Below are 20,237 nucleotides of genomic sequence, written 5' to 3'. Positions count from 1 at the left end.
TGACAGCCTCCAAAAATACTCATCACACATCACTATCTATTTTAAATAGCTGGCTAGAGGAAGAAAAGCTCTCTAACATGTCTCAATCATGAGGTATTGACATATTGACATTTTACATAAAAGAAACAGCTCCTTATCAGCAGAAAGTTGTAATGAAACATTTTTTAGCTATTTTGAATGATGGAGTACGAAGATACATTAGACTGTATCCTCAGAGAATATAGATTTGGGGAATGTCCAGAGAAATTATGTATGTCCAATGAGGTGCTCACTACATCACCTACAGAGTGCTGCCCAGTTATGCAAGCTCAAAACTCTAAGCTGGAGCACAAATCTTATTGGGAGCAGCTGAGAAAATTAGGATTGTTCAGTCTGGAGAACAGGAGGCTCAGGGGAGATCTGATCACCCTCTACAACTGCCTGAAAGGAGGCTGTGGAGATGGGGTTGGCCTCTGTTCCTGGGTAACAGCGATAGAATGAGAGGGGATGGCCTCAATCTGCACCAGGGAGGTTCAGCTTGGATATTAGGAAACATTTCTTCTCAGAAGGAGTAGTGAGGCACTGGCACAGGCTGCCCACGCAGGTGGTGGAGTTACCATCCCTGGAGGTGTTCAAGAAGAGGGTTGATGTGGCACTGAGGGATGTGGTCTAGAATGGACACAGACATGTGATGGGCTAGATGATCTCAGTGGTCTTTCCAGCCTTAGTGATTCTATGATTCCTTTAGTGACACATAATCTCTGAGCAAAATAAAAAAAAAACAGCACAGAAAGGACAGGAAGACCACACAAATCTGAACCTCAGAATCATCCTGGACTGCATTCATGTTCATTGGAGTGTTTTTTTTGGCATTTACTCTGAAGTAAATTGAGAACTGTGACAGCCCTTAAGGTTAGATTTAGCTTTCATCCAACTCCTCTGGATTTTGGAGCTGGTAGGAAGTGAAGATATTCCAGATGGGGCAAGAGCAGGCAGTTGAATGTTGCCCTTCCTTACTCTATTCACTTTTCAGAGTATCTGACCAAGCCATGAAATGCTGAAAATATGCTGCACCTTTCTATCAACCACACTAATATTCTATCTCAACTTCTTCCTGGTGAAGACAAGAAGGCACAGGGAATAAAGAGAGTGTGACGGGAACGTCTGCAGTTCAAAGTACTGTTGGGTTAGCACCTTACTTGTTAACTTTTGCTCAGGAAGAACCCTTGTCACAGGCCTAGTTTCCTAGGGGACCTGTGAAGGTGTTTATTTTTAAGAAGACTGTACGCACTAATAGATTACGTTGTGGAGTAAGAAATTCAGGAGTTTCATTCTGTTGAACTTTTAACCTCCCTTAATGTAATCCTAGAGTAATGGTTGATTTCAGAGTGATATTTTGTCTGGACATTCCCTAATTTTTCTGCGGTTAAAAGTATCTCTGTAGACACCATCATGAAAACAGATAACACACACAGAGGGATCTGTGGTCTCTGTTAGCTGCATAGTATGAAGAAGTGTTTTTTCAAGACTCCTAATGGTGTGTCCCTCTTGGAAACAGCGTAGTCGAATTGTTCAGACGTGAGTTGTGAGTTGGAAAAGGCTTGTATTATTGGCAATACTGTTGAGTTGCTGAGAGACGGAATAAAAGACAGTGCCTCTACAGTGTCTCAGTTTACCATTCCAGCCACTTCTTCTCTATGTTTCTCTATAACCTTTGGAACGCAGAACTGTCCCTTAGAGTAAAAATTAGCAAGCACATCTTCATAGATTACAGCTCTGCAGTTGCAAGCAATGAAGAGAGGTTGTTGTTTCCTTGCTTTTGGAATCACTAATTCTACGGAGCTGAAATATAGTTTGCTCTTTATACTGTATAGTTTATACGAAAGCTGAAAGAGTTGCAGAGCTCCATCCTGGGATGGTAATGACTACATAGGATGAATGTGTGTCATTGTCACGCCACTGATAATTGGCAGTTTCCTGGTCTGGCTAATGCCAGATGAATTAAAACTAATATACTGAATAACTTGATGAAACCTCATTGATTTGCTTTACTAATGAAACAGGTAATCCATTTTTTCTCATAGAATGGGTAAGAAGAGAAACAGTATTTTGAAAAATTATGTCTGGAGTAACTTACATTTTGCATTGTTGTAGTATTAATGAAAACATTACTAATTTGAGAGAAACTATTTTCATTGTTTCTTTGTACCCTTCTGTCTCACTCTTTCAAGAGAAGTTTTCTGCAGGAGCCCCGGAGTCCTGCACTTGCTTTCTGCTCTCATTCAGAGAACCTTCAGCACTTTGCTGTTGGCAGATAAAATTTTAATGATAAACTGCAAAACAGCATAATCTGGTCATGCTCTATCGTCATTTCACATCTCCAGGTGTATTCTCTGAGCCTCAGAAAATGCTGCTTTTGCGTAGCAGAGGTGATACGAAAGGTGTTGCACTTGCTGGCCATCTCCTAAGTTGATGCTGTTTGTAGAACTGTGTGATAAATGGACAGGAGGCTCAAGGCTTATCTGGCTGAACTGGCATAAACTGTTATTTTACAGCTGAACTGGGATGCTTTATGTGAACCATCTACTACAGAAGAGAAGTTGAGGTATGTCAGAGTAACTATTTCATTTTGGAAGCAGAGACATAATGATTTGGGAAATTATGCTTTTTCTGGAATAGATGGTACACAAGCATAATTGTCTTGAAGTAGTGTCAATGGTTTACAGGCATTCAGCCCGGTTCCGTGACAAAGGGGACGGGGGATACATGGGTCCACGCCCCGGGAAAAGGGAAAAGGGGAAAAGGGTAAGGAGATGGCCCTGAGAGCAAAGAACAGCAGCAACAATCTGAGGAGAAACAAACTAATTTACTAAATAAGATACCGGAATGCAAAACAACACACTATAATACAATATAATTACAATTTAAGCTGATAAATCCAATACAGAGAGAGAATGTCCCAAAATCAAGGTAGGCCTTACTCTACTACCGACGATAAGACGGCTGGAGAGCGAGGTGCTGCCAAGATGAGAGACGGGTGGAAAAAGGGACGAGGTCTCGTGATCTGCAAGTTTTTATACTGCGAGCTTTTATGTTTTCCCTCTGGCTGGAAAATGGTAACAGAGGAGCAAAGTACCTTGGAGAATGTAGTAGTCCTTCTCTTCCGAGAACCAGGTACATTCACTACATGATGTTATGTGGAGTACCAGTAACCGAAAATCATAAAACCATGACAAGTAGTTATCCCTCTGCCACTCACTTGCAGCACTTGGACATGCACTGGTAGAATAACAATGTGCAAAAAGTTGCAATCCACTGTAATTCATACAGATCTCTGGGAATGACCCTATTAGCATGTAAGTTCAGCTGGGAAGAAGAAGCAGGTCATTTTCTGAAGTCGTGTGAGTCAATGGGAGGTGTGTTACTTTCTGCATCAGAAAGTTTGTGAATGATACACTGAGTGCTGTTATAGCATGCTTAGGGCTAGAACAATGTCACGAGGATTTCCTATTTAGGTTTTCTGTAGCACTGAGAATGGGAAATATTTTCTACACTCATGTCTGTGTTTTATTGATAGGTAAAGGATATTTTTGGTAAGTGGTCAAATAAATACAGAAGTGAGGATATTTCGAAGTCTCCTTGGGATCTGCATGCCTGCCTCTGTATATAGAATGCATGTTAAAAGTGTCTGTATGAGATAGTGGTAGATACCTGCCATTTTGACAACTAACTATAGACCACGGGGTGGAGTCTTGGCTTTTTCTTTATACCTAGTGGTGTTTTTTCTTGTGTTAATGCTTGACGGCATCTTTGTTTCTTGAGTTCTCTTCCAGATTTCTTGTTAGACTGTAATTACCTTTTTAATTTGTAGGTGAGCTATCTAGATGGGAGAGGAAAAGCACAACAACCGTAGTCATATTTGAGAAAATCACAGACTGTGGTCACACAAATGTGAAGAGATTTTGAGCTCCTGAAACATAATTGTGGTTTTCGTGATTTCTCAGTGGGAATTTGAATCAGTTTTCTTCCTTTTGTTATCACTGAAGAGTTGCTGTGCTGAAAGTGGGTATAAAGTGCTTTAGATATGGAAAGAGTTGTCTGAGTGCTGCTGCTTTTATTGTTATAGTGGCGTTTCCAGACTGAAGGTTGTAAACTCTTCTTTTGCTACGTTGTATTAAACAAACAAACAAAAAAGAGTGGGTACCTTCTAATTATTTTTCCATTGTCCATAGAATGCTTTTGGCAAGACGTTAACAGAAATTAAAAAACATTAATAAAACCTGAAAGCAACAGCAACAATGTTTAATTCAGAGGTGGTAAGCACTCACTGGCCACCATCCTAATTGATGTACACCCTCCAGGCCCAGGGACATGCATGGAGAGGAGAGGCCACTTCGATTGGAGGCTGCAGGAGGTGGCCCTGCAGGGACATGAACGACTCACCTTTCCCAGTATGCAGTGTAATGCTGGCAGAAAATGACTGCTGTTAGTGATACTCAGCAAAACTTACCTCCAGTAAGGGAGAAAAGTGTGTGTATGTCTAAAACTAGACAAAGTGCATTGTTATGTATGCATTCCAAATACTACTGATGATTTTCTGGTACAAATATTATTTAAAGGTATAAGGATGGTTAGCCCCACTCTGGCAAGGAATCATATGCATGGTTGTAATTATAATGATTATAGGACTTTGTATCACTTGTGTGAAAAGATCATTGAAAAAAGCATATGGAAGTAGTCTGTAGTTACAGGCTGAAGGAACTGAGCTTGTTCAGTCTGGAAAAGAGAAGGCTGTGGAGAGATCTCATTTCAGCCTTTCACTATTTAAAGGGAGTTTGTAAACATGAGGGAAATCAACTTTTTATGTGGGTAGACAGTGATAGGACAAGGGGGAATGGTTTTAAACTAAAGGAAGGGAGATTTAGATCAGATGTCAGAGATAAGTTTTTTACTGAGAGAGTGGTGAGGTGCTGGCATGGGCTGCCCGGAGAGGCTGTCGATGCCCCGTCTATGGAAGTGTTCAAGGCCAGGTTGGATGGGGCCCTGGGCAGCCTGATCTAGTACTTGATCTAGCAGCTGGCAGTGGCATTGGAACTTGATGATCCTTGAAGTCCCTTCCAACTGAAGCCATTCTGTGATTAATTCTATGATTCTGTGATAGACAGAAGAACTAACTACTTCCAAAGGGGAGAACTTATGTCCAGCAAATAATTTAGAGTCTTAAGCAAACATGCTCCTTTCTCAGGAAGGTTGTTTATCCTAGATAAGCAGGACATCTGGAGTCTAAAAGCAGGGCTTCAACATTCCAAAATCTGTGAGGAGTTGCACTGTTCCCTGCTTGGTCTGTACAACCCAGGTAATGTTAGGCAACTTAACAAGGTCGACATGGTAATAAGAAGTCAGCAGCCAATTTCTGCAAATAATATTTTTACCAAATAGGTGGCCAAATCTACTTCACAAATGATCTTTTGACATTCCTGTGGAACCCAAGGACCACCAAAGATGCCCTGCAAGAGCCCCATAATAACACAGTGCCAAAACCAGCTCATTAGTTGTTTCTTGCAGTATGGAATCAAGACAGTCCTCTAAGGAGAGGATTCCAAAGCATTCTCCCTTGGGATGCCTATTAACATACTGGAAAAAGCTTTGGGGAAATTCATTGACATAGAAAAAAAATTGGTTGACTATTGAAACCATTGCTGGCAGTGTACACCCTGGAAGATCAAGAAAATTGGCCTGCCAATGGGTCTGTTCATTATTACACAATCTTACAATTAAAGTTATTCTGTAAACATGAAGGAAAACGGAATGAGAAGCTGTATGTGATTTTGTTCTTTGCATTACAAGATAATTATGGTATATGTAAGAAGTGTGGCTTGATGACAAGTGAAAGTGATGTGTTTGCTTTAGAGGCAGAAAACAAGAAATCACTTAAGTGATGCAGCAAGGGTAAGGAAATACGGGAAGGTAATGAGGAGGATGTTGAGATGTTGATTGGGCCACGGGATGGCGATAGAGGACAAAGGGACAGGAAATTATGGATCACACGGTGTAAAGGGAGTGAATGAAGGACAGAATGGGGAAAGGAAGATGTAAGGAGCACTGAAAGCGTTTTTAGCCCGCTGGCAGGCCAGACCAGGAGAAATACCCAAAATTTATAAGTCCCTTAAACACAAACAGTAGGTCTGGATGGACCAATGTCGGTTAAAGTGCCTTTTTCAGTAACAGATTTGCAGTCATGGTAAGAATTGGCAGGAGCATACAGCAAGGACCCAGATAAGGTAGCTAAGGTGATGGAACTATTGTTAGAATTCATGATCCAGACTGGAACGATTGGCAGGTGGCATCACATACACTGTTAACATATGAGGAAAGGAGTATAGTGTTAGCAAAAGCAAAGGGAGAAGCAGAAATGATTCTTCCCCGGGGGGGCACAATAGAGGACAACTGATGAACATTTTCCTTCAACAGATCCTAAGTAGGACCAGAATAATCTGAGTCAATGGGAGCTCTTGACCAGATATCAAAGGTTGATTTTATTTGGAATGAGACTCTCTATTCCTAAAGCAAATAATTTGCCTAAATTGTACCTAGTGGTGTAGTGGAAGGATGGGACCCCATCAGCCTTTTTCAATAGATTAATTACCACCACCAGGAAATATACTGATTTGGGTCCCGAAAAGGAATGGGATGCAGTGCAATTAGCATATATTTTTATAGGGCAGTCAAACTTGGATATTGAGCACAAATTACAGAAAGTGGATGTGGAAGGCTCTCAGTCCCTGAAAAAATTGTTGGAGACTGATTGGAGGGTATATAATAATGGACAGGAAAATTAAATCAGTAGAAGAGGAGAAATAAAAAGACCGGAAAAGAAAATTATTTGTGGGGGCACGAGAGGTAGGGAGAGGAAGTAAGCTGAGAAAAGGACCTCCAAGAAGGAGACTGTAAGGGAATATGAGGGGACAACTACTGAGACAGTACTTAGAAAGAGATCAGTGTGCTAGATGCATGAATAGGGGTCACTGGAAACATGACTACCCACTAAATCAGCAAACACAAATAGGTTTTGGAGGAGTGCTGAGCCAGGTGGAAAAAATACTGATTTTAGATGAAGATTGAAGGGGATCAGGACAAAATTCAAAGCTGTCCCCAACCAAGCCCCTAGTTACAGTAGGTTAGGCAGTGAGGATGTGAAATTTCTTGTAGATACAGGAGAAACTCTTGTTATTAGTAGTTGTGGAGACCAGTTAAGTAATCTGGCAGTCTCAGCTGTTGGTGCCACAGGGCAGAAGGAGAACCATTCATTCAACCATTAAAATTTAGGATTGGGAAAAGTTTATTGACTCAACAGGCATTGTATGCACCTGAATGCCCTTTTAGGTAGAGATATACTAAACAAGTTACAAGCACAAATTACATTTCTAGAGGGAAAAATTCAAGTACATATCCCTGAGGATAAGGCCGTGGAAGCCCAGGTCTTTATGTTACAGGAATCATCTCCTGAATCTGAAATACGGGTTGGTGGGTTTGTTGTCAGACTCTGGAGTGTGCAGAGTCCTTGGTGCCAGGATGGACATGGTCAGCCAGGGGCATGGCCTAGATCTCAGAGTGTGTCTGGTGTGGTGGATTTGCTCTTCCTCTCTTGAGGACAGAGGGTGTTTTCCAGCTGATGGACAAACCTCTGGGTGAATGAAGACAGACTGTGATCTGGGTTGTGAAGCAGCAGTAGCAAAATGTTGTGAAATAGAGGTAGTAAAGTGTTTGAATGTTTGTAGTTGTACAAGCACTGAATCTCTTGCTTTCCTTGTTCGGAATCTGACATGTACAGATTTTATAGTGGTGACTGTCAGGGAGCTGGAAGGGCCGGCTGCTACACAAGGGACAAAGACCCAAGGGAGCTCTCCAGCACAGCAAAGCAGGGCCTCACCAGCCAGGACCATCCTGCCATCCCAGGCAGAAGCTGGGACATTAGGACATCGTCAGGCATCAGATGCATCGCTGGGTCTGGGACTGAGAACCCTGGGGGGTGTGGAATGTTGTCCTGAGCTCTGGACAAGCTGGGGTAGCCTTGGGAGGCTGGGCAGGGATCTGCAGGCTGGACAGTTACTTTGTCTGGACTCAAAGGAGCTAGAAAGCCTTCAGCAGCTGACACACATGTGGGTAGAGTGTGGCATTCAGGAATAATAGGCTCTTTCTCTGACTTCTAGTTAGTGATGACTCTTGAGGGCAGTATGTAGATAACAGATGAAGTGAGCTTCCCTCCAGAAAGCAGGTGAAAATCTTTTGACAGGAGTTGCTGAACCCACTGATTCATCACGGATGGGTTTGCAATGGAAGGTAAGTACTGTTGCTAGGAAAGACCCAGTAAATAGGGTCAATAGTGTTCAGGTTACTGCATGCTATAAGCTGTATTTTAGCAGGAAGACTTCCTGGGGAACACCTGTTTCTGGAGTTCGGCCAATTTGCTGTTCATGCACAGGAAAATAATTATTTTCTTCATCGACTTCAGCAGTACAGCAGATGTATGATGAAAGATTGTTAATACAATGATAAAGTATGTCATTAACGATAATGTTGATAGCTCTGAATATATTTTGGAAAGGAAATTAAAGCCAAACCTGAGGTTAAGAGAGACAGAGCTGGAAAAGAGTTAGCAGATGGGAGGTCAGGAAAGAGAAGGCGGGGGGGGAATGGAAGCCCAGAAGTGCCTGAAGCAAGATTTGTGAAGAGAGGCAGGGCATGTACAGAGAAGATTTAAAAAAAAAAAAAAAAAAAAAGTGCCTAAAAAGGGTAAGCCAATGAGTTCCTGAATTTGTTGAAGGCTCCCTGCATGGAGCTTCAGAACTGGTCAGAGGTGCAGAAGCACACGTGCACCATTTCCCTTTGGTCAGGAGTTAGAACCTCAGCCAACATTTTTTAATTTAAGCAAGGTGTTATATAAAAATGCTTTTAGCAGACAGTTGAATGTCTTCTTCACAGGTAACAGTTCAGGTGCATCAGGGTAGACTTTCGGAAATATTTTGTTAACTTGCAAAAAAAGTTGTTGAAAAAGGCACACTAGGAGGTAACCCCTTCTCATTAAAACTTAGGTATAAATCACAGTGCCCTTGAAGTCCTTCTCATTATCTTCAGCCTCCATCTTCAGCAACTATGCAGGAAAATATTGGCTCAGCAGTGTTAGCCACAGTACAAAGGAAAGCTTTCCTGTAGGAAATCTAAGGGTTCCTCAATACTTTTATTTATGACACAAAATGACTGAAACATTGAAACATCACAAACCTCATCTTTGGAAGCTCCGTTACAAGCTGAAAAAAAAACACAGGCACACACACTGATCTAAGAAAGATTGCCATGTTCCTTTCTTTTCCTTTTATTTTTATACTTTTATCCTACCTGACTTAAGTTCATAGAAAAGTCAGCACTTTGGGGAAAACCTTAAGTAGCAGCATGTCAGAACTTTCATGCTGAATCAGTCCAATGCTTTGTCTTGTTTAAACATCCTATCTCAGTGGATGGCCACACTGCTTCAAAACATAGGTGAGTAGTATAGAATGTTCTGTACATGGGCAAAATTTTTTCCTATTTGTGTCAGATACTGCTTGGGATTTGCTGTCCTCCATCTAAACACCTAGATTCTGGAAAGCGTGGCTATGAACACAGTAGGTGTTTTGACATGTGTTTTGTTGCAACTGATCCCTACTAAGTTCTGCAAAGCACACATGTAATTTGACAAAGAATCCTCCCTGTAAGGTTCACCTTATTCTCACTTCACTAGAGTATTTTTATTTTCTCCTTGAATTTATGTCAGTCCTACCTGTTTAAAACACTTCTCCTGTTGCTAGGAGAGCTGAAACAACAGCAGAGAAACCAGGTAGCATCCTGCTTGTTAATAGTTAAAATAATGGCAAAGAATAAATTTTGTGCATTCCTTTGGTTAAAAATGCATTTAGTGTATATTTGCACCACTCCTGAAGGCCTCTTCTACTCCTGCCACTGTGGTAGATGTCCTGCTCTTAGCACTAGTGAAAACAGCTAGCAGAGTGGCTCAGGTTGCATCTAGCGTCATCATTAGTCTGACCTTGTTACAGCTCTCACTGATCAAATGTGAAAAAAGTAGCGTAAAACATTTTGAAGTGTAATTCTATGCACGGCTATGTATTTCCAAATGTAAAGCTTTTCATTTTCTTGAATAAGGATCAGCTGCTTAAAAGCAAGTCCTTCTGTGCTCAAAAGCGGGAGGTGGGCTGAGACCATCTGGTTGTTCATGGGAGTTCAGCACACCAGGCAGAGGATTGGGAAGGGGTGATTGGAAGCTATGGATATTCTCTGGGCTCTGACACTGATTTGTCAACAATTCCTTTCAAGGAATCGCTTCTTTGTGATCTCACTTGTTTGTCCTCTCATGTCCACCTTCTCTAATCATCTGGATTAGGGCCGGGACTGGCTGATCACTTCATTACTACAAAGTTCCTCTTCGAGGGGCTTCCATTTCAGCTGTGAGCCCTTGTTACTACTGTTTGTAATACTTGTTTTCAGCAGTGAATCTCATTCATTTATGCTTTGCAGAAGTGGAACTGGTGTACAGGCCACCTTCTGCAACAGTAACAATTTTACTTCAAGCTCAGAAGAACTAAATCCTGTATTTTAGGAGAGGAGAGAAAATCCATTTCCCATCAGTTGAATTCTTTTGTAATTCCTGTGAATGCATTTATTTATGAGCTCCTGAAGCTGTCCATTCTGGCACTCATTCTCTGGAAATGTGTCTTCTCCTACCTGCTTCAGGTCACCAGCAGTCTTTTTAAAGAGGGAGGAGTGAAGAGCAAAAGCAGATGTGTAATAATAACATTGCAAGTGAATGTACTAATACTGCTGCAAAATACAGGAATGAAATCCAGACTGGGGGTGCTTCTGGGTCAACTGCTGGAAGGAGTGGTAAGATATGTCATTGTGACTTGTCTGTGAATGTTCACAACCAGAAATGAGGGAGTTATTTCTGTTTTTTAATTGCTTTGCAAGAGCAGTTGATAAAATTAAATTCTTCTCCACACTTATCCCCAGCAGCTCTGCAAGGAACCTCAATGTTTTTTTCTGCTTTTCCCATAAAAGACAAAATAGGCTAGGATATTCTTCCTTCTCCCATAGTAATGGAGCCAGCCCTTCTCCTCTCAAAGTACCCTCTTCATGCCCTGGATGTCACAATGGGTATGCAACAGCAAAGGGTAAGAAGATGGAAGCAATGGTTTACATAGACATTATTGCTAAACAAGAGAAATTGCAGAACAACATGGCTCTGCAAGAGACTTGCACTGGAGGTAATTTTGACCTACTGAAGTTGCTGCTGAGGTTTAGAATAAGAGGATGCAGGAGCAAGTCAGACATTTTTGAGCTATCAAATATTGAAGAATCTTAACAATCGAATTGGAATTTGTCAGCTATGTTAGAAAGTCCCCCTTTTCTATCAGACACTGTGCAGAACAACCAGGAGTCTTATCTTTTCATCAGAAGGTACTAAACTCATATTTTCTGTTTCATACATGAGGGATATATGCAAGAGAATTTTCTGTTCTGGCAGTGGAAAAAATGATTTTACCTAATAGAATACTACTTTATTATTGAGAACAGGCTTAACTGCATCTTTAAATTGCGAAGATGAGATAATTAAAGGTTTGAGTGTACATTTATTCATAAATTCCCATTTGGTACAGTACTTCCTTATTCATATTCTCGTAAAACCAATAAAAATTACAGTCCGTAGAATACAGGGAACATGGGATATTGAATATTTTCTATGATATCAGGGCTGTAAGTGTTGCCAGGAACCATGGTACCTCGTAAAGAACCACCTCTGACCCTGGCAGTAGAGACTTTTTATTGCTGAAGCACTGAGATAGCCTCCTGCTGGGTGTGAAGCTTCTGCACAAAAGCACCTGGGTGCTTTTAAGCAAGCCATTATTTCTAATAAAAAATGCTTTTCTCTCTCAGCCAATTGTTGAGAGAAAGGACATACACTTACTGTTGAACAAGCTTTCCTTCTGTTCCAAGGAAAATAGCATGAGGCTGGCATAATCAATTGCTATTTGACAGAGTGATAGAAGTGCACATGCAATGGAGGAGCTAAAAATCTGTCAGGAAGCAGCCAGAATGGCAAATTGACAGGGCACATCTTGGTGACAGTGTGGACAAAGTGTTGCACAGAGCTCCATCTTTACACTTCCTTAATTCATGGATGAACAAACGCAGTTAAACAATGCTTGTTTCTGGGTAAAATGTCATGTTTCATTCAGGAAAAATAAGACTATGAAGGAGCAATTATTCTCAGCTTGTTTTAGGCAGTGACCTTTTCTCATTCTCTGCTTTGCTCAATGGGGACAGACCAGAATATGTTACAGGTTGCCAAAACACAGAAGAGACTGGTAAAAGAAACATGAGACCTGACCATAAGACTCTTGATTCGAAGTGTTATGTTACGTTAGAATATTATTGCAAAATCAACGGCAAGGTATAATAAATCAGGCCAGCTATGGTTCCTCCCAGTTTTACCACTGCTGTAAGGAAAGTTCTCTTCAACAATGCAATGCTACTTATAAACACATTTTCTCTGCTTAGATGCTATGTTCTGTCTTCACTTTTTTCCTTTCCCATAATCTTCACATAGCTAGTTTTAACTGTATGTTTTAAGAGTATTTTTTAAATTCAGCTATAACAAAAAAGGCTGAAAACAGCTTCCTTCTTTGCTCGGTAATCTTGCATCCTCCATCCTTGGGCAACGTATGAAAAGTCAGGATGGTCATGGCACTCCGACTAGTGCCATTTCACTAAATACCATGACAGCATCTGACCTGCTGGTTAGGGTTTACATGGTTTACATCTCCAGTCTGTTGGCCAGTGAAGTGCCACGCTGGCTACTTGCACTGGGCTTGATGATCCAGTAAGGGTAAATGGAGCCAAAACTGTGATGCTGTAGTGATTGATAGAGGCACAGCCTCCCTTGATTAATTGTCTTGATGATGTGAGGACTCCGAATATTTCAAGAGTATGGGATTAGCAGGGCTTGTAGTAGGGTACTAACCTTAACATTGTATCGCTATGAAAATACATCTCTGTCACTGTAGCTACAGGAAATCCTCTAATTTTTCTGGGGAGGATGAGGGAGGATTGGATTTTCCTTTAAGTTTTAGGCTGTGACAAATGTTTTTATTTAAAGAGAGGATTATTTTTGTTGTTGCTTCTGTTGATTGGCTTGATGTCGCTAAGCAGAGCTGGCTTTGGGGAGAACACAAGAAGGCTGTATAAACTGGAAAAGGGTAAAAGTGCCACCTATGGCAAAAAGGCTTGATCCCTTACCAAGACGTGTGGTTTAAGCTAAAGCTGTTCTGTGTATCTCAATCACCGATGCTTACCACTTTCTTTGACTGTCTTCCTTTTTTACCATCTTCTTCAGAGGCAGGTTATTTTTCTCAGAGTAACAAGGGTGGGAGGTATCTTTCTTTACCCTTATTTCTTTCACTTGTCACACTTCCCAGGGATGTCAGATAGCTCAGCAGGTGATATTGAAGTTAATACAGTCTTGCCAAGTATGTGGCATCAATTTCTGTGGCAGTTATTGCTTGTCTCTTGCTTAGGATGACTCCTGTCTCCTGGGAGCTGCTGGGCACTACTCAGACTCCTTACAGTCAACCAATGCCATGGCACAAGAGAGTGCCACGTGGCAGTACCAGGTGATATTGCTTAGCAGGGCCAAAGAAGCCTTGCTAGACATCAGAGTGCCTTCCTTCGGGCCACTGTGTACCTTCTCCTTCATCACATTACTGCATACCCCCACTCAGCAGACAGCAACAGTGTCTTTATGGGTGTTTTGTACCGCTGTGCTAAGGGATACCTGGAGTGATTAGGGATTGAAGTCAAGATAGAATAATAGAATATCCCAAGTTGGTAGAGACCCACAAGGATCATCCAGTCCAACTCCTAGCTCCACTCAGGACTCACCCAAAAATCAGACCCTATGTCTGAGAGCGTTGTCCAAACATTTCTTGAACTCTGGCAAACTCTGTGCATATGAAAACACTTGTTCGTAGGAAAACATTTTGTCATTAAACCACTTTCTAAAAAAGCAAGAGGATTTAAGTATTTTTGTCTGCTTTGTATTGCTGCTGATGAATGATAAAAGACAGCATGTCATGCACAGGGCACCTTTGCTGCGGGGTTCATTATGGAATTGGCCAAGAGAATCCAGAAGAAAATGGTTTTTGCTGTACAACAGAGAGGACTTCTCCCCCACAGGATTTTTAATACATGTAAAGAATACTTCAGCAAACAAAATTAGCAGAGACCAGAGTTTCCATGGGAAGTTCCAGCCTTGTTTTCACCAACAAGGGGAGTAAAATATTGGAAAGAAAAGATGTTTAGAGAAGCCAATTGCAAACACTTTTATTTACAAAAATATCAAAAGGCTTTCCTTTGCTTTTTGCATTTTTATACTACATGTGATGACAATAATACAATAGGCAGTAAAATTTGAAATGAAATGGAGCAAGATGAAAACCTGAAACGCTCACTTTGGCATGAGTGTTTCCAAATCATAAAATTCTTTCCCTCATTGGTTATTTGATGTCACAGATATAGTTTTGTTTTGGAATTTTTTCTAATGAAAAATTATACAGTTGTAAAATCTTCAACCAGTTTTGGTGGAGACAAGTGTGATACAATTTTGATATTGGGGATTTGGGAGTGTTAAGCCCTGCATTGCTACTTGCAAATGAATTGGCCTGCTCTAATGAAGGTAAAATTGGCAGTGTTCCCTGACTGTTAGGAGTGATGAATAAAAATGTAATGTGGTGACTTTGAACTATCTTGCAGTAAAAACACAGGTTTTCTTTGACAGTGGAAATAAAACTTTAGATGTGTCCTTTAACGATGCGTGGGCGGGCTGTGGGAATTGAGGGTACATTTGCTGTCTTTACCTTAAAGGGAAGCTCAGCTTTCAGAAGTCAGTGAAATATTTGTGCAGAAGATGAGTAACAAGGAATTTCAAGGTTATCCACTGTAAGGCTTCAGATATTGTCATGCATCATAAGATTGCCCAGATAATTTGGGTAATCTCAGGTTTGTTTTGTTTTGCTTTGCTTTTAAATAATTCTCATTTTAATTTTCTAAAATATGTTTGGTAATTCCAAGGCCTGTAAAGGCAACGGTCTACTGATAGAGGTTCTTGGGAGCTGTTGGTTAAAATTCTGCTGCCAAAATCATCAGAGCTTTAAAATAGTTTCCTGGCCTGGGGGATCAGCTCCTCTTTGAATACTATCAAAGCTGCCAGTGTATATCTATTGTGCTTATATATGACATATGTTAAGAACGACATACAAAACTAAGAATAGCACTGTTGCTAACAGGAAAAACCATCTCTGTGCCACCTACTCAGGATGACTATTGTACACACAGAGTCATAACCATAAATCTCAGGAGAACAAATCTTGCTTTTGTGGAATAGAGATTTCATTAAAAGTGAATTCACAGGAGGAAATGCAGAACTGGAGTAGTACCTGTGTGTGCTTAGATTAGAGCTGAGCTTTAGGACAGTATACCCAGCTTCTAGCCCTGGAAACACCTTAAAGGAACCTGAATTTTGGGAAGTAGGTGATTAGCACTATTTGAACCACAGCCTTTTACCACATAACTAAGCTTTAAAACAAAAGGATTCCCTTTGCTAGTGCTTGTGGAGATAAAGCATGTGGTCTCCAATGCAACCAAAGCAAGATTTTTGATAGAAACAGTGAAAGGAAAGTGAAGTTTCTAAGCAGAATCTGGTACAAGTCTGGTAGAAGAATGTTAGGTGAAAGTTTGCAAAGGCAATTGACAGCAACTTAGATAAAAAACTTTTAAAGCGGGAGAGAAAGAAAAGAAGAAGAAAAAAGAAGGTCTTTTCCCAGTGTGCTTTTGAAGATTTGTTTTCCCCTATTTACAAGCGCTGGTTGCTGGGCTAAGTTGATCCAGCTGTGCTGTGGTTATGGGCTCAGGCTACACTAACTAATATGAGAAACTGAACAGTATAAGGTGTTCTCAAATTCTCAAGTAAGTATTTTAAAATAAGCAAAAGAATGAGTTTTGTATTCTCATATTTCATACTCTTAAGAAGTGGTGACTGTGTAACACTCTGCAGGTAAGTAAGGCAATCATCTGCTCAGCTTTAGACACCAGTGCTTGTGTGGTTTTGCACTGACTTGTCTCAGCTTGATGAGGTCTTTGCCAATCCATACAGCTACCAGAAACAAGTGTGACAGTCATGACAGTGTGAAAACAGGGAACAGCCCTGCTCTGGTTACAAGTGGAGGCCTTCAGAAAGCTTTTTGCATCTGTGGCCTCTGTCACCCTGGCTTGCGTTTACACTTCTGTGTGCTGTGACTGTGATGATTCACTCCTATTTATCAGCTTGTGGCTGTCTCACTGAGACAAAGGTAAAGGTACCTGATAAAAAGGTAGGAAACTACTCCTGATGATAAAGTTTTGATTTTGCTGAAGCTGTAGAGCTGGGAGGTTTAATTGTGTATTCGCATCCCACTTCTGTGACAACTGCAACGTGTATGGGGCAAGGGCACAAGACGTGATAGATCTTCCTTTGTCATAATTAAGAAGGCTGATGGAGTGATGCTGATTCCAACTGCTATAAATCTTGTGTTTTATTTAAACGTTGACTGGTTTATGTGAGCTTAGCAAGAGCAGCACTTGCACTGCACTGCTGATCGCTGTTGGCAAGCAGGAATATCATCCTGAACCTGCTTTGGTCCACTGAAGATATTCGGATGCCACCCAGAGGAGGAAGCAGGTACTTGTAGCAGGGCTGTCCTGATTTATAGCAGCTCTCTGTCCTGGTAAGGGTGCTCCCGTAATACCAGTGCACTATTAGGTAATGACAGTGAGCAGAGGGAACAGAGCACGTAGCTGTGTGGGCACATAACTACAGGGTGATATCCGAGGCCCTTATCATTTCCATGCCATGGAGATGCATGATTTGAGTGCTGGAGCAGAAGATAGGGAACAGAAATGTCAGTGTTCATCCTGACTCAGCTAAGCACAGAGCGGGGTTGGACCCTGCTCCCTCCTCACAGTTACCCAAGTGGTGAGCTCCTGTCTACACCTGGGCCACAAATACATTTTGTGAAAATCTTGCTAAAACCATTCCTGCAGGACTTGCTGGGCTTCTGTTTTCTAGAGTGCTGAGCTGGAACCTCTGACCTGCTGTTGCTCTCCTGCTCCCAGGGAGCAGCTGCAGCATGCTGTCACAGCCCCCAGCCTGACACAGCACAGGGAGCCTGGGCACCAGGCAGCTCCTCTGAGATGGCACAAATCTGCTCTGGAGATCTGCAGGCGTTTCCTTTAGGGTCTTCACCAATAGGTTTTTGGTACTTTCCTTCTCTTTCAGCTTGGTCCTCCCAGCAGTGCCAGTGCAGGGCTATGTGGTTTTGCTGCTGTTACACTAAAGGATTTGTAACATCCAAGTAAAGCTGTGGAAAACCTTAGCTTTCTGGAGAGCTCAGTCAGTTCTGAGGTTAGGAGGCAATGTACGCTAGGTATTCTAAATAAAGAAAAAACAGCACAGCTTTAATTTTACAAAAATAGTAATGAAGAGGTGAGTGGAAAAGACAGAGGAAATCTTATTAATTATGACAGTAAGTTATGCTTAGATGAGTTCTACATAAATCCCACTGTTCTATAAAAGTGAAGTTTATTTCTGTGGATGCGCAGATACAATGACTGATCTTTGATTTTAATGCTGTGAACAAATTACTGATCAGCAATATTTTTTTTGCATAATGCGCTCAGCAAAACGCTGCTTTTAATTTGCACTTCATCTGCACTGAAAAAACAACAACAACCAGGATTACAATGCATACTCCTAACGTGTACTTTTGATGCTGGCGGTACGACATTAAAATCTCTAATCAGAGAGGCAGGGTTTCTGGCAGAAGGTTCCAGCTCCACTGCAAGTTGTTGTTATTTTTAATGCAGAAGGATTGCGATGTTCCTGCTCTTAGCTAGCAAACGTGTTCAATTGCCTGCTCTCCGTTTCACACCTCTCAGCTCTCAGAAGCTGCACCCCAGGGTATGCCAGCTCAGCAAACTCCTGGCGTTAACTTCACAGCCTAAGAATGATTTGTCTTTGTTTTGTGCTCCTTTCCTTCAAAGTCTGCATCACCAGAGAAATCTTCCTTTCTGAAGTGCTCTGTGTGTATCGTTGTGTCTGTTCGTTGGAGGACAGGATGCAGCGGCAGCATCTTTCTCAGGGCACATGCTACAGGAGCTCTGTCACTGTCACATCTGTGTGTCTGAGAGAGGCTTCTGAATTTATCTTCATCAAATCCTTGTGAGATAGGGCGGAGAAATTAGATTATGCAGCTGGGGAGCCGCGGCACAAACATGCCGCATCCCACAAACACCGAGGCACGTGTCTAACTGACAAGTGCAGGCCCAATTCTTTGCGTAATCTGAGGATTCCTGGGAAACCAGCCAGACTTTTTGCGTGAGCACACTTGGGCATCACCACAGCCGCTCAGCAGAGTAGAGTGGCCGCCACGGGTGGGCAAAGTCAGGCAGTGAATCCCGACGTCCCAAGTCCTTGCGCTGTTTTTAACTGTGGGAGCAGCTCTCTGCTTCGCTGGGGCTGTGCTTTGCTTGGGTGTCCTCTCCCTGCCGGGACATCCACGGAGGCACCTCACGGAGCGCAGCGGCCACTCAGCAGCCGACGGAGCCGCTGTTCCCCAAGCCTGCAGGCGCTTGGGGTACGTATCGCTCTCCAGCCCGCGGGCTCTGTCGGCTGCTGGGGGCGGGCGGGCGAGGCTGGCCCGGGGCCGGCTCCGCTCGGAGCTGCCTCCTCCAGAGGGCGCTGCCGCGGGCTCCGGCATCGGGGTCGGGGCGGCTCCGAGCTGGGGGAGCGCCCGGCGCGCCCGCCCGCCTCCTCCCTCCCTCCCTCCCTCCTTTCTTCCCCTCCTTCCTCTCCTCCCTCCGTCCCCTCCCCTCAGCGGTGGAGCCGCCGGGCTCCCTCGCTCTTCTTCACATGGGGCTCGCCCCGCCGGAGGGACAGCGCTCGTGCCTTCCCGCCAGCCGCTGAGAGGGAGCCGGCGCGGGCAGGTAGGGGCTGCGCCCTGAGGGCAGCTGGCGTGGCGGGAAGGGCTCTCTGGCGGCCGGTTCCTGCACACGTGAGCTGCTCGGTTACCGCTGCTCCGTTGGTGCCGTGTTCCTATAATACGCGGCAGGACGCAGGTGGAGGCTCCGTCGGTTGCGTGCGGGACTTGGTGCGTTGCTGCGAGCGAGCACACGGGTTGCTGTAAAAATGCGTTTGTTAGAGCACGGAGGGAAGTAAAATAAAGTGGGAACTTTACTTAAAAGTCTGTTAGAACAGAAAAAGCCTGCTTTTTTTTTTTTTTTTTTTTTTTTTTTTTTTTTTTTTGGGGGTGTGTGTGCGTGTGTGCTGTAACTGCTTTCAGACGAGGAAGCTTTTTCGGGATAGCATTTCTCAGGTTCGTTCTGGGGTCCTTGGGATTTCAGGTGTGGAACACTCCGGTCTTTGGGGCGAGGGGAAGGCACTACGCTGTGTTCTGTGGAGCTCGGGTGCACCTCGCTGGGAAGTTTCCTGCAGCCTTAAAGTCTGTCCGGAGCTGTGTTTGGGGCAGCTGGACACAAGAAGCAGTGTTTGTGAAGGAGGGCATGGCAGTGTCACTGTTAGCTGTGATGCTCGGGCGGTGTTCCCTCAGAGAGAACTCCGGTTCCAATGCACGCGTATAAATTCAGTGTCTGTAGGTAGATGTGTGGGATTGCGAGCCTTGTGGTCACAGCAGAGGCTTAGATACGTGATGTCCTTAAGCTCGTGTCTGAGTTCTCCCATAAGCTTACGCTTCAGGTCTTCTCTGAGCTGGGAAAAATGTCACCGAAGTTTAAAGTACTCGGGAAGCCTGCGAAAAAGAAAGCAAAGAGATTCTCAATACGCATGTGAAGAGCACCAACAGTTTGTTAGCTGAGCTGTCCATCTCCTCATCTTTGGGGAGAGGTTTGTCTAGAATAGGGTGCTTAAATGTACCTTGGTTCAGAATACTGCAGGGAAGTGAGTTATGGTGAGCTAATTCTTCTGATAAGCACTTGATGTTTGTACCTTGAGCAGAAAGTCAGTGGGACCGGCTGTATTCTTATCAGCATGGCAAAGTTTGGAGCTCCCAGTAGCAGAACAGCTGGTGGTGTGGTGCTGTGCATCGGATGCTTCCCGGGGA

At 42.9% G+C, this 20,237-nt stretch overlaps 1 protein-coding gene across 6 annotated transcripts in view; it reads left to right on the top strand.

The window, feature by feature from the left end:
* CPNE4 (copine 4) overlaps positions 1-20,237 on the top strand; it is a 268,973-nt gene that overhangs the window by 32,733 nt on the left and 216,003 nt on the right. The window contains exon 1 of one of the 6 annotated variants that reach the window (XM_021388900.1): positions 18,977-19,104. The exons of 4 other annotated variants lie outside the window; for them this stretch is intronic. The gene's annotated coding sequence lies outside the window, so the exon portion shown is untranslated. Of the gene's footprint in view, positions 1-18,976; positions 19,105-19,149; positions 19,269-20,237 lie in introns of those variants that run through there. One more of the 6 variants, XM_021388901.1, reaches the window with a different exon arrangement.

This window comes from Numida meleagris, chromosome 2, assembly GCF_002078875.1.
Source record: "Numida meleagris isolate 19003 breed g44 Domestic line chromosome 2, NumMel1.0, whole genome shotgun sequence".
Lineage (NCBI taxonomy): Eukaryota > Metazoa > Chordata > Aves > Galliformes > Numididae > Numida > Numida meleagris.
This window is presented reverse-complemented; position numbering and strand designations above follow the sequence as displayed.